At 34.7% G+C, this 12,158-nt stretch overlaps 1 protein-coding gene across 1 annotated transcript in view; it reads right to left on the reverse strand.

Annotated features, from left to right (window-relative positions):
- Positions 1–11,785, reverse strand: part of LOC131432836 (titin homolog) — a 173,984-nt gene extending 162,199 nt beyond the window's left edge. The window contains exon 1 of the mRNA XM_058599379.1: positions 11,692–11,785. The gene's annotated coding sequence lies outside the window, so the exon portion shown is untranslated. The remainder of the gene's footprint in view (positions 1–11,691) is intronic.
- Positions 11,786–12,158: the final 373 nt, after the last annotated feature.

Raw genomic sequence — 12,158 nt, forward strand, 5'->3', positions numbered from 1 at the left:
TGAAAAATCAGAATCGAGGTGCAGGCACGAATGCATGTTACCGATGTGGGATTTTTGTTGAACACCGTGCTAGAAACAAACCATAACCATTTTACAAGATGTGCGATCGAATGAAAAGAAGAATTTCAATTGATTCAAGTTTATTTGTGAAGGTATGTGCATCGGAATTACATACTGTGCATCGGAATTACATATCGTACCGCTGGTGTAATTATGTTAATGAAAACTGCTTTTGAATTATTTGAATTATTATTTGAACCTGTAGGCCTGGCTATTTGATGGCTGTAAAAACTTACTGCAACCGCGACAGTTCCCAGATTCCGGTTTCGAAATAATTTGTGAAGAGAAGGATTGCTAAGAGTACCGTAATAATCGAAAGAGAAAGTGAACAAAGAGATGTCGTGTGCCAAGCTTTGCAAGAAAAACGGTTGGAGGAAAGTATTGACAAACCGCCCCTGTTGGCTAAAAGAACCCCTCTTTTTTTAAGCATTCAAGACTGTTTTTAAACAAAAGTTTTATCACTAACTAACTTTTCGTAGGATCTTCTAATCTTATGCAGGCGGTAGTCGTTTGCTGGAAAATATGAATAAACTGAAAATATCATAAGGCAGCTTTTCAATGTTGAATTTGCGTCGATGAAATAAGCACTTTTCTGTATAAAACGACTAACAGTCAGTTCCTATTTAGTAACTAACTTCTAACAGTGCGATCATGGTATAAACATGCAACGAAACAAAGCCACATATTAGTTTTTTCATATCAGTCACTCTACGGACATTATGCCCCACTCGCGATGCACTACTGCCCTTTTTGCCTTTCTCTATAGAAAGGTATTAGAATTGCTGGAAAAACCGACTTTCGAACGGAGCCTCGGAGACCCATAGTGTTATATACCATTCGAGTCAGTTCGTCGAGATCGGAAAATGTCTGTGTGTGTGTGTGTGTGTGTGTGTGTGTGTGTGTGTGTGTGTGTGTGTGTGTGTGTGTGTGTGTGTGTGTGTGTATGTATGTGTGTGTGTGTATGTATGTGCACTTTTCGAAGATATTTGAACGCGCTCAATTTTCTCAGAGATGGCTAAACCGATTTGAACAAACTTGGGCTTGTTTGAAAGCTACTGTCGGGCCATTGATCAAGTTCGAAGATCAAATGGCTGTGACTTTTGGTTCCGGAGATATGATTGTATAAGTGACGTAACCGACAAAAAGCGTTGTATTTGAACGCGCTCAATTTTCTCAGAGATGGCTGAACCGATTTTAACAAACTTGGGCTCGTTTGAAAGCTACTGTCGGGCCATTGATCAAGTTCAAAGATCAAATGGCTGTGACTTTTGGTTCCGGAGATATGATTGTATAAGTGACGTAACCGACAAAAAGCGTTGTATTTGAACGCGCTCAAATTTCTCAGAGATGGCTGAACCGATTTTAACAAACTCGGGCTCGTTTGAAAGCTACTGTCGGACCATTGATCAAGTTCGAAGATCAAATGGCTGTGAGTTTTGGTTCCGAAGATATGATTGTAAAAGTGACGTAACCGACAAAAAGCGTTGTATTTGAACGCGCTCAATTTTCTCAGAGATGGCTGATCCGATTTTAACAAACTTGGGCTCGTTTGAAAGCTACTGTCGGGCCGTTGATCAGGTTCGAAGATCAAATGGTTGTGACTTTTGGTTCCAGATATATGATGGTATAAGTGACGTAACCGACAAAACACGTTGATTTTTACCGCTCTTATATATAAGGGTGCCAAAATTTTGGGATCAACTCTATTTTCGTAAAGTTCTAGTGCTCAAAAGTTTAAGCACCTCGAAAAAAGCCTTCATGCAAAATTTGACCTAAATCGGACATGCTTAAGGGGTGCTGCCCGGTGGTAAAGGTTTGACAATTTTCGATCTTGAAAAAGCACCATAGGGGGGAGTACATGAAATTTCCAAAATCGAAAATTTTTTTTGATGCCAAAACTCTTAAAACTGCATAAAACATCGAAATTTAGTGTCATCTCAAAAAAAAATTTTTTTGAAAAAATCAACTTTCTGGGAATTTTCATATTTTTTCTAAGTCCCAAAAAGTCGATTTTTTCAAAAAAATTTTTTTTCGAGATGACACTAAATCTCGACGTTTCATGCAATTCTAAGCCTTTTGGCATCAAAAATTTTTTTTCGATTTCGAAAATTTCATGTACTCCCCCCTATGGTGATTTTTCAAGATATATGAAAATTTCACTAAGTGGACTAAGAAGGCTTTTTTTATTTTTAGATTAGCATCACTGTTCTCATACAAATAGGCAACGCAAATGTCAAGCACTAGTTTGGAAAAATGATGCTGACTGTGTGACATAAACACTGAAGCATGCTTTTGTGAACTACTCGAATCAATCTGCATCAATTGTTGTCAAAATTAGTGTTCAAAATTATTTAATAAAAGCATGAAACATATTTTCATGAGACTGTTATGAAAGAAAAGAAAGGCATTATCACACCACTAGGTGGATTAAGAAGGGTTTTTGAATATTGTTTAATAGATTTATAACGATTATTAAAACAAAATGTTACATTTAGAGGATCGAAAATGTTGCTTTCCAATTGCAATAATGGCTTAATGCATCATTGATGTGGGTCGATAGACAAGACAAAACAATTTCCCAACATGACAATGCTCGCTTCCATGTGCACAGCAGGTAAAAAACGTACTTAGAAACACTCAGACGCAGACATTGCTTTTTCCGGTCGATGCAGCATTGTCTGACAGTATTGTTCATATTACGACTTACACGCTCATAAAAAGTTACTCAGAATTTGAGTACTACACGCTTTCTTGTGCCTACCCAGTGGCAAAAAATGGTGTTTTACCCAAAATTGGGGGGAACCCTATTAGCCTGATTGATATGATGTCTGTTGAATGTGTCACTGACATTAACGCAATCGGCCAACGTTTTCCTTCTACAACTACTCAACTTTTTGATATATATGATTTTTGCAAAACTACTACTCAAAGTTGTCCGATGCACGAAGAATGTGTTTCAAAGTCAGTGACACTTTCATCAGACATCGTATCAACAAGTTTTAACCTATGTTAGGTCATTCGCCGATACATAAGATTGATAGGGCTCTACCCAATTTTGGATAAAATACCATTTTGTGCCACTGAGTACGCTAATATAAGTATAATACTATTTGTACACATAAAAAGCCTTGTTATTACATTCCTGTAGTGGAATTTGACCTTCTGTTTCAACAGACATCGAAGCCGATTCAAAGTGTATAGAACCATTGCATGTCTAGTGCTACGATTCTACTGACACTACGAATCCTTCCAGGTCGGGGCTCGAACATACGACAACTGGTTTGTAAGACCAGTGCCCTATGCATTGGACCGCCAACCCGGGACAACATACATACAACATTTGTACACATCCAAGTTTCATTTTTATGATAACACGTGCCAGCAAATGACTAAAATCAATTTCGATCAGAATTTATCAATTTCTAAATCCAACCATTAAACATAAGCATTTTCCATATTTGTAAACAGCACTTAATCTCACTTTCTCGAATTTGATATTTCATCTAACGATTTATCCATTCATTTAAATTACACACACAGCGGAAATCCAATTTTTAGTGATGTCAGGAAACAATACTAAAAACCAGTGATTTTTTCAAATCTTAATGAAATTCTGAAAATTATCACTTTTGATTAATTCTAAGCTCGGCTGAGCAGAGCAGAAATCACAGACGAGCTGGCTGGATTCGTTAATTGCTTGACAAGATTATGAAAAACTTTAGTGCCACAATAAAGTACAAGTTAGTAGTTGAAAAGAAGTTAAATCCGACGCCAAATAAACGAATAATAATAATAATAATAATAATAATAATAATAATAATAATAATAATAATAATAATAATAATAATAATAATAATAATAATTATTATTATTATTATTATTATTATTATTATTATTATTATTATTATTATTATTATTATTATTATTATTATTATTATTATTATTATTATTATTATTATTATTATTATTATTATAAAAATACCAAATCATCTTTCTTCTACCAGGGAAAGTATTTTATTCACATTGTTCTACTAAACATAAATTTTATAAAATTAGGGCTAATTAACGGACATACATATAAATCAAAATTGCACAAATAAACTTTTCAACTTTCCGCATAAGTGAATCTTTTTCGATATTGCCCATGTTCCTTCGCATTTTCCCATGATTCGTTAGGGTACTGGTTTCTGTATATTAGTTCCAAAAAGGCCTACGATCTACAGTTGCTAGACATTCATTCCATCTTTTGTTTTCAATCAATTTAAAAAAAAATACAAATAAATATGATTTGGCACACTCTGACTCTAACATTATATACTAAACGCATAAATATATACAAAACAATGCTAAATTTAAATATACTACTACATGGAATGAGAAGTCCCGGACCTAACTGAGAAAAAATCGATTTTTTACCGTGAAAACTTTTTCATTCTTCAGTATAATCTCCATCTAGAGCGATACACTTGACTATCGGTCCTCCAAATTTTTGATGCCCTTTGAAAAAAAGGAGATTTGTCATAGCCTTCAAAATAGGCTGTCGTTTCTGCATTGACCTCAGTATTCGACGAAAACTGGAGAAACTTTTTCAGGTTTGAAAATTGATAATAGTCGCTGGGAGCCAGGGCTGGAGAATACGGGGGATGGTGGACCAATCCGATGGATCAAATCATTTAATTTAGCCGTTGCTGTTTTATGTGGACACGAAACTCGACTTTTTCCTTAACTTAATGAACGAATCAAGAGCCATAATATGAAACATGCTCTGTTCGTCAAAATTTAAGTCGAATCGAGATACCTAATGTCACCCGGGTTATCATAGTTGAAAGTATATTACAAGTTGAAATAATGTTACGAATGTACATCTCATTACATCAAGTTACACATAATTCATATAATAAGTTATCACGCGAAAACCAAATTTATACAACAAATTTGTAATGACTATTTTCTATTGCAAACTAGTCATCGGTACAAAACTGGTTTGATTGGAAAAACAAATACAGTGTCGATTGAGAGTTTTCTTATATTTCCCCGGACAATATCATTAATTCAAAAAATAGTAAAATACATTATTAAGTCTCGTTTGCGTTTGCTTAAAAATTCTATTGAAATTCTGAAGAATTTTCGCCAGATTTGACAACATCGTACAGTGGGAATTTGGTAAAACTGTAAAGATTATGAACATTCATTTTATTGTTTTGAAAGCAGTTTATAAAAAGGACTCAAATTAATTGCTTGTAGTAAGACTAGATTGATTCAGTGCCAGGTGTGCAAATAGATAACGAAATTAATTAGAATTTGAATTATTGATGTAATAAGAAAATCTGTTTCGCTAACTAACAAAATTCTTTTTAATTCCACTATATTAAAAAATTCTTTGCTATTTCGCCACTAATATCACAAAATAGTGACATATACTAGTATTTGGGTATGCTTTCAGCAACCTTCATCAGTGTATTAAATTTGAGTATGTAAGTTGTGTAAAGTTCGGTGCTGTCTCTATTTTGTTTTATTTTAGGTAAATTATTTTATTGTTTCATTACAGACAGTTCACTTCTTTACTTATAGGTAAATTAACTTGAAATGTTACTTATAAGTAAATTGGTTATGTAAATATTTATGTATTTTCCATGTTTCTTTTATTCAACGATATATTTAATAAGGAACATTGCCTTAGCTCTAAGATGCCGAGGGCATTTTTGCCTTTCTTTTCTTTGAACGATTTTTTATCGCTCAATTTTCACAGAGACGGCTTAACAGATTTCAACAAGCTAGGGTCGTTTGAAAACTATTGTTGAGCCATTGATCAAATTCGAAGATAAATGACTGCGACTTCTGGTTCCGGGTATATGATGATAAAAGTAGCGTAACCGACAAAACGCGTTGTTTTCTACGACTCATTTTTTTCAAAGATGGCCAAACCGATTTCAACAGGCTTAGGTTCGTTTGAAAGCTACTATTGGGCTTATAATCAAACTCAAATATCAAATGGTTGTGACATTAGGTTCCGGTTGTATGATTGTTTATGTGACGTAACCGACAAAACACGTTTTTTTTTCGCTCTAATATATATAATAAGGGTGCCAATAGAATCACCTCTTATTTCGTAAAGCGGTAGTGCTCAAAAGTTTAAGCACCTCGAAAAAAGTTCCCATGCAAAATTTGAGCAAAATCGGATATGAGTAAGGGGTGCCGGATACGGATTTATGAGACTATGTTATTTAGATTCCACTAGGTGGATTAAGAAGGGTTTTTGAGATTCGCTATACTCTTCATTTCTCATACAAAATGGCAACGCAAATGTCAAGCGTTTGGTTTGAGAAATAATGATGAATATGTTACACAAACGCTAAAGTATGCTTTTGTGAACCACTCCAATCAACATGAATAAGTTGATGTCAAAAATGAGACTGTCCCGATAAAAGAGAACGTGATCACACCACTAGGTGGATTAAGAATAGATTTTCTATGTTTTTTTATTCTTCATATTTAAGCAGTAACTTGGAAAGGAGAAATTGTTTTCGAATTGTTTTGTATACATATTTCTAAACATTCTACTAATTTTTATGTCATTTGCCGTAAGTTCATGATCGTCGACAGTGCATGTTCAGCAACTTTTGACATGAAATGGTATGGTAATTCGTTTTCAAACCTTCTAATAGCTTTCGCTATGTTTGCGATGTGGTCTTTGAGACAGATGTCCAGTGTTCTTTTCTTTCATCCAATATATTTTTATCGCAACGGGAACACGAGATTTAAAGCATTTCAGTTTAAAAAAAATAACTTCATGGTCTTTGTAGATCCAAACTAAATCCAAACCAACCTTTCTCAGTTTGAGTTTTAGCGGATGTGCAATATCAGAGTTGATTTAATTTTTAAATTTTTTAATGGTTGGGTTAGAAGTATGAGATTGTTTTTCAAACAGTCTCCATTTTTTGTATCGGAAATAGATTGAATTGATCGCTCCGAACATCTATTGACATTTTCAATATCGAAAATAATTTTTTTTCTCTACTATTGCTGCATTTTTATCAGCAAATTTTTTTTTCAAGAAAATCTATATTAGAGCGAAACGAACATTGGAGATATTTTTCGTTTTTTCATGAGCTCCAAAATTAAAAAGATGCGAACGAAAGAATGAATATCAACGCTAAGACAATATTCGCTTCAAGTTTGCGTCTCGCTATGACAACAGTATTGTATGAACTAGTGAGAGAAAAAAATACGAAAATTATTTTTATTTCTATTCTAAATCAGTGAAATTTTAATCTTTGATTGAACTATTTTATAAGGTTCCGATTTCAAATAGGGCCATACACAGAGAATATAATGAAAATTACAACAAATGAATCGAAAATTTGATTGAAAACTATCATCGATGTAAAAGTAAAATTTATGTTCAATTTCCTGCTTCAAATATGTGCATGAAAATAGATGTAAATATTTTTATCTGTGTAATGTTATACAACAAATGAAAAGCTAGTGGCTCCGTATATGGCCATCTCTCTTTGAAAAAACGTGATTAATCCACCTAGCAGTGAGATGATACCTCTTTTTATCAATACGCATGTGTTTTTGCATGGATATTCTTAGGTGTTTTAGTTCTCATGACATTATTTTAATTATCGTCGTTTAAAACGGCAAATTGAGATTTTAATCACTCATTACCCTGTAATTCCGAAACTGCAAAACATATCGAATTTCAATCTTAGCGTGCGACAATCGATTGAACATTCCATGAGATGTCGAAGTAAGTTCCACTTTAGAGTTTTTCGTCATTATTTATGGTACTTCCAGAACCGGTATTCAGGAATTAGCATAGCCCAAAATGATTCGAATGGCCAAATTATTACGCCAAACAATTTACATGAACTTTATAAACTCATCATCTGTAATTCCAGAATCGGATAAAATTCACCAATTTTGTATGGGACCTTAGGTCCTGTAATATTTGTTTTTGAAGTTAGATTTGGTCTTTTTTGAGAAAATGATTGAGCTTTGAGAATCGATTCGATACTGGAACCGGAATTCTAAAATCGGTGTAGCCGAAATCAGTTAAATTCACCTGAGCAGTGTGTAGACATCTTTGAGAAATTGTAGTGCGAATTAAAATTTGGGGGTACATTCCGAATCCAAAAACGAATACCGCTCAAACTGAAATAAATTTATTTGGTAAACGACTATCCAAATCTGCAAACCCGATAAACCTGATTAATTTATGTGAAATGGACATTTTTATACTAATCACCCTGCATTTTCTAAACAAGAAGTCGGATCTGATTAAAAAGTAAGAGGTTTTATAGGATTTTAAGACCTCTCATTTGAATCATAGATGATTCTTAGATTTCATTTGAATCTTAGATCGGTTCAGCCATCTACGAGAAAAATTAATTGCATTATTTTAATTTCGTTTCACATATCATCCTGTGGTTCCGCAATCAGAAGTCGGATCCAAACGTAATTCAGGAACCTTGTTTGGGAGTATACTACTTTTCATATGAATCTGAGTCTGTAGAAAACGGTTTAGCCATCTCCGAGAAAATTGAGTGAAATTATTTGTCACACACGCATTTGCTGATCTCGACGAAGTGAGTCGTATGGTATATGGAAGTCATGTTCTTCCAGCATTTATTGCTGTAAATAGTTTAAATCAATATAATTATGGAATTACTTCCAACTCGATAATGCTGGTATCATCTGGTTTACATATGCCATATTCGAAAGATTATGTTGCCAAAAATGAACCGTGCTAAAATTGGTCCAAGGCAAATTGTCATAAAAAAGGATGCTGTACACAGTCTTTTTGTTACTTAGAAACAATTATATGTAACAGTATAAAAAATCGTGTTTCATGTTGCTCCCAAGCATTGCTTTTTCATACAGCGCTCAAAATTCCTTCTACTGGAATAAGGCTTACACAAAAATATCGATATCTCCGTTAAAAATGGACGGATTTTAACAATCTATGGCTTGTTGGATAGGTATTACCGAGCGAAATCTAAGTCTGGAAACATATTCTGTTTTCAAGGTCAAATGTGACAGATACTGTGAAAAAACTGAAAATTTTGACATAAAACTTCGTATAACTCAAAAAGTAAACATCCGATCTCAAAACCATTCAATAGCGTTCTGGGTGACGGGGAGACCTTTCATTTGCAACTAGTTTGATCAAAATCGGTCCAGCCATCTCTGAGATCTCGACCTCTCAGTTGACAACACACATACAGACACACACACATACACACACACACAGACATTTGCTCAGTTCGTCGAGCTGAATCGATTGGTATATGACATTCGGCCCTCCGGGCCTCGGAAAATTTTTCGAAAGTTTGAGCGAATTCTATACCTATTTTTTATATACAGGGTGATTTTTTAAGAGCTTGAGAACTTTTTTAAACAATAAAACGCATAAAATTTGCAAAATCTCATCGGTTCTTTATTTTAAACGTTAGATTGGTACATGACATTTACTTTTTGAAGATAATTTCATTTAAATGTTGACCGCGGCTGCGTCTTAGGTGGTCCATTCGGAAAATCCGCTTTTTTATCGACAAATTTTGTTCAGCGATGAGGCTCATTTCTGGTTGAATGGCTACGTAAATAAGCAAAATTGCCGCATTTGGAGTGAAGAGCCGTTCAAGAACTGCCCATGCATCCCGAAAAATGCACTGTTTGGTGTGGTTTGTACGCTGGTGGAATCATTGGACCGTATTTTTTCAAAGATGCTGTTGGACGCAACGTTACAGTGAATGGCGATCGCTATCGTTCGATGCTAACAAACTTGTTGCCAAAAATGGAAGTACTGAACTTGGTTGACATGTGGTTTCAACAAGATGGCGCTACATGCCACACAGCTCGCGATTCTATGGCCATTTTGAGGGAAAACTTCGGAGAACAATTCATCTCAAGAAATGGACCGGTAAGTTGGCCACCAATATCATGCGATTTGACGCCTTTAGACTATTTTTTGTGGGGCTACGTCAAGTCTAAAGTCTACAGAAATAAGCCAGTAACTATTCCAGCTTTGGAAGACAACATTTCCGAAGAAATTCGGGCTATTCCGGCCGAAATGCTCGAAAAAGTTGCCCAAAATTGGACTTTCCGAATGGACCACCTAAGACGCAGCCGCGGTCAACATTTAAATGAAATTATCTTCAAAAAGTAAATGTCATGTACCAATCTAACGTTTAAAATAAAGAACCGATGAGATTTTGCAAATTTTATGCGTTTTATTGTTTAAAAAAGTTCTCAAGCTCTTAAAAAATCACCCTTTATATAAAAAAAGGTAAAAATGCTCAACAGTGGTCTTTCACTTGTCCAATACGTTGGATCGTTGGTCAAATGAACGCTGATCAATCGTTCAACGGGAGGCCAAGACGGGACCTTTGTTTGTCGATTTTGAATCAAACCTTTGAGCCGAATGCCAACAAACCCGGCAAACAGAGGTCCATTGTTGAACCAATTTTCAATATGAGAAGCCTCGTTGGACTGGTTTTACTGGAGAATTTCCGAAGTTTCCACTTATTTTTTTAAGCTAACACAATACTTCTACTTCACGTAGAATAACATGAAATTTTCTTTCTATATGAAGGTAACACCTATTTTCACGCTATTTTTGTAAGAGAAAAAACAATAACAAACCGTTCCAGCAAACTGAACGATTATTTCGTGCTGTATGTCGTTCAACAAACGCTCAACGATCAACAAATTATAATCGCTTGCTGAGTGGGATATCACCGAGGTTCCCGAATCCTGAAATTGGGGAACGGTGAAACTGCATATAACTGGTCTAAGAAGCATTTCCTAAGTTGGATTAATTCTTAGACCAGTTTGAAAAATATCATATTGTTATGTGAACGACACTTTGACACTTGTGACTCCGTCGTCCCAAAGCCGCCAAAAAATCAACCGCAGCTGATGAAATTATAATACCTTTTATTTGAATCCAAGATGACGTAAGTAAAATTTTGATCTAATTGGTTTTTAAACGGTTCTTTTCTTCCATCTTGAATAACACAAATGTCAGTAATGACGATGTTTGGAAAGCATTGAAACATTCAAATACTCCATTGATTATTCTTTGGAGTATTTGAATGTTTCAATGCTTTCCAAACATCATCATTACCAACATTTGTGTTATTCAAGATGGAAGAAAAGAACCGTTTAAAAACCACTTAGATCAAAACTTTACTTACGTCATCTTGCTTTCACTAAACTATACCTAATTCACCTACCATTGATAAATTTTGTAGTTGGCGTTCTTTAAAATTACGAAATTTTGCGTTCTTTAAAATTACGAAAGTTAATTCCTCAGTCAGTTTCAAAACGAAACCATTTTGTTCGATCAATTTCGAGTTACAAATGATTTTCGCTCATCCCTGGAATTTTCCGCGCAAATGGTCTTCACTTTGTTTAGAAACATTGGCAAAGCTATCAAGTTCAACTTCGAAAGCAGAGAAAAAAGAAATCGGAAAGTGGAACGACATTCAACGAGTGAAAACTATACAGGTAATAGTGTTCCACTACGTTAGTCTACGGAAACATTGTGGTTCGGTTGTGCTTATAAAAATCGATCAGGATAAATACAAAGTTATGTTATACATGAGAGACAAAACAAATACTTACATTTCTTTTTATTAAATCACTACGGCCAAACAGCATTCACTTAACGGGTCACGAAAAGTAAACACATCAGGTGTGATTAGTACAAGAAAATCCTTGTTATATTGAATTGTCAGGTCGTGCCAAAGAAAATATGGCAACCATTAGTTTTGCTGCAAAGAAAAATGTAGAATTCGCTGAGCTCAAAATGCGAAGTACAAAACAAGCAAGCAGAGAAAACAGACCTATATAACGGGCGCTAACCGAGCGAAGGTACATAGGAGAAGTGCTCGTACGACGGCTGCAGCAATAAATAAGAACGCCGCAAACATGTCGTGTATATAAGCCAAGTTATTTTTGTTTATAACAAAACGGATTTTCACTCACTCAGACTTTCGAGTGAATTTGAAATGGTAAATATTTCCAAACGATTTTGCCTGGCTATTTAATTTGCAAATTTGACGCCCAATCATTCAATTGATTAAACTCTC

The sequence above is a fragment of the Malaya genurostris genome, chromosome 2 (genome assembly GCF_030247185.1).
Source record: "Malaya genurostris strain Urasoe2022 chromosome 2, Malgen_1.1, whole genome shotgun sequence".
Classification (NCBI taxonomy): Eukaryota; Metazoa; Arthropoda; class Insecta; order Diptera; family Culicidae; genus Malaya; species Malaya genurostris.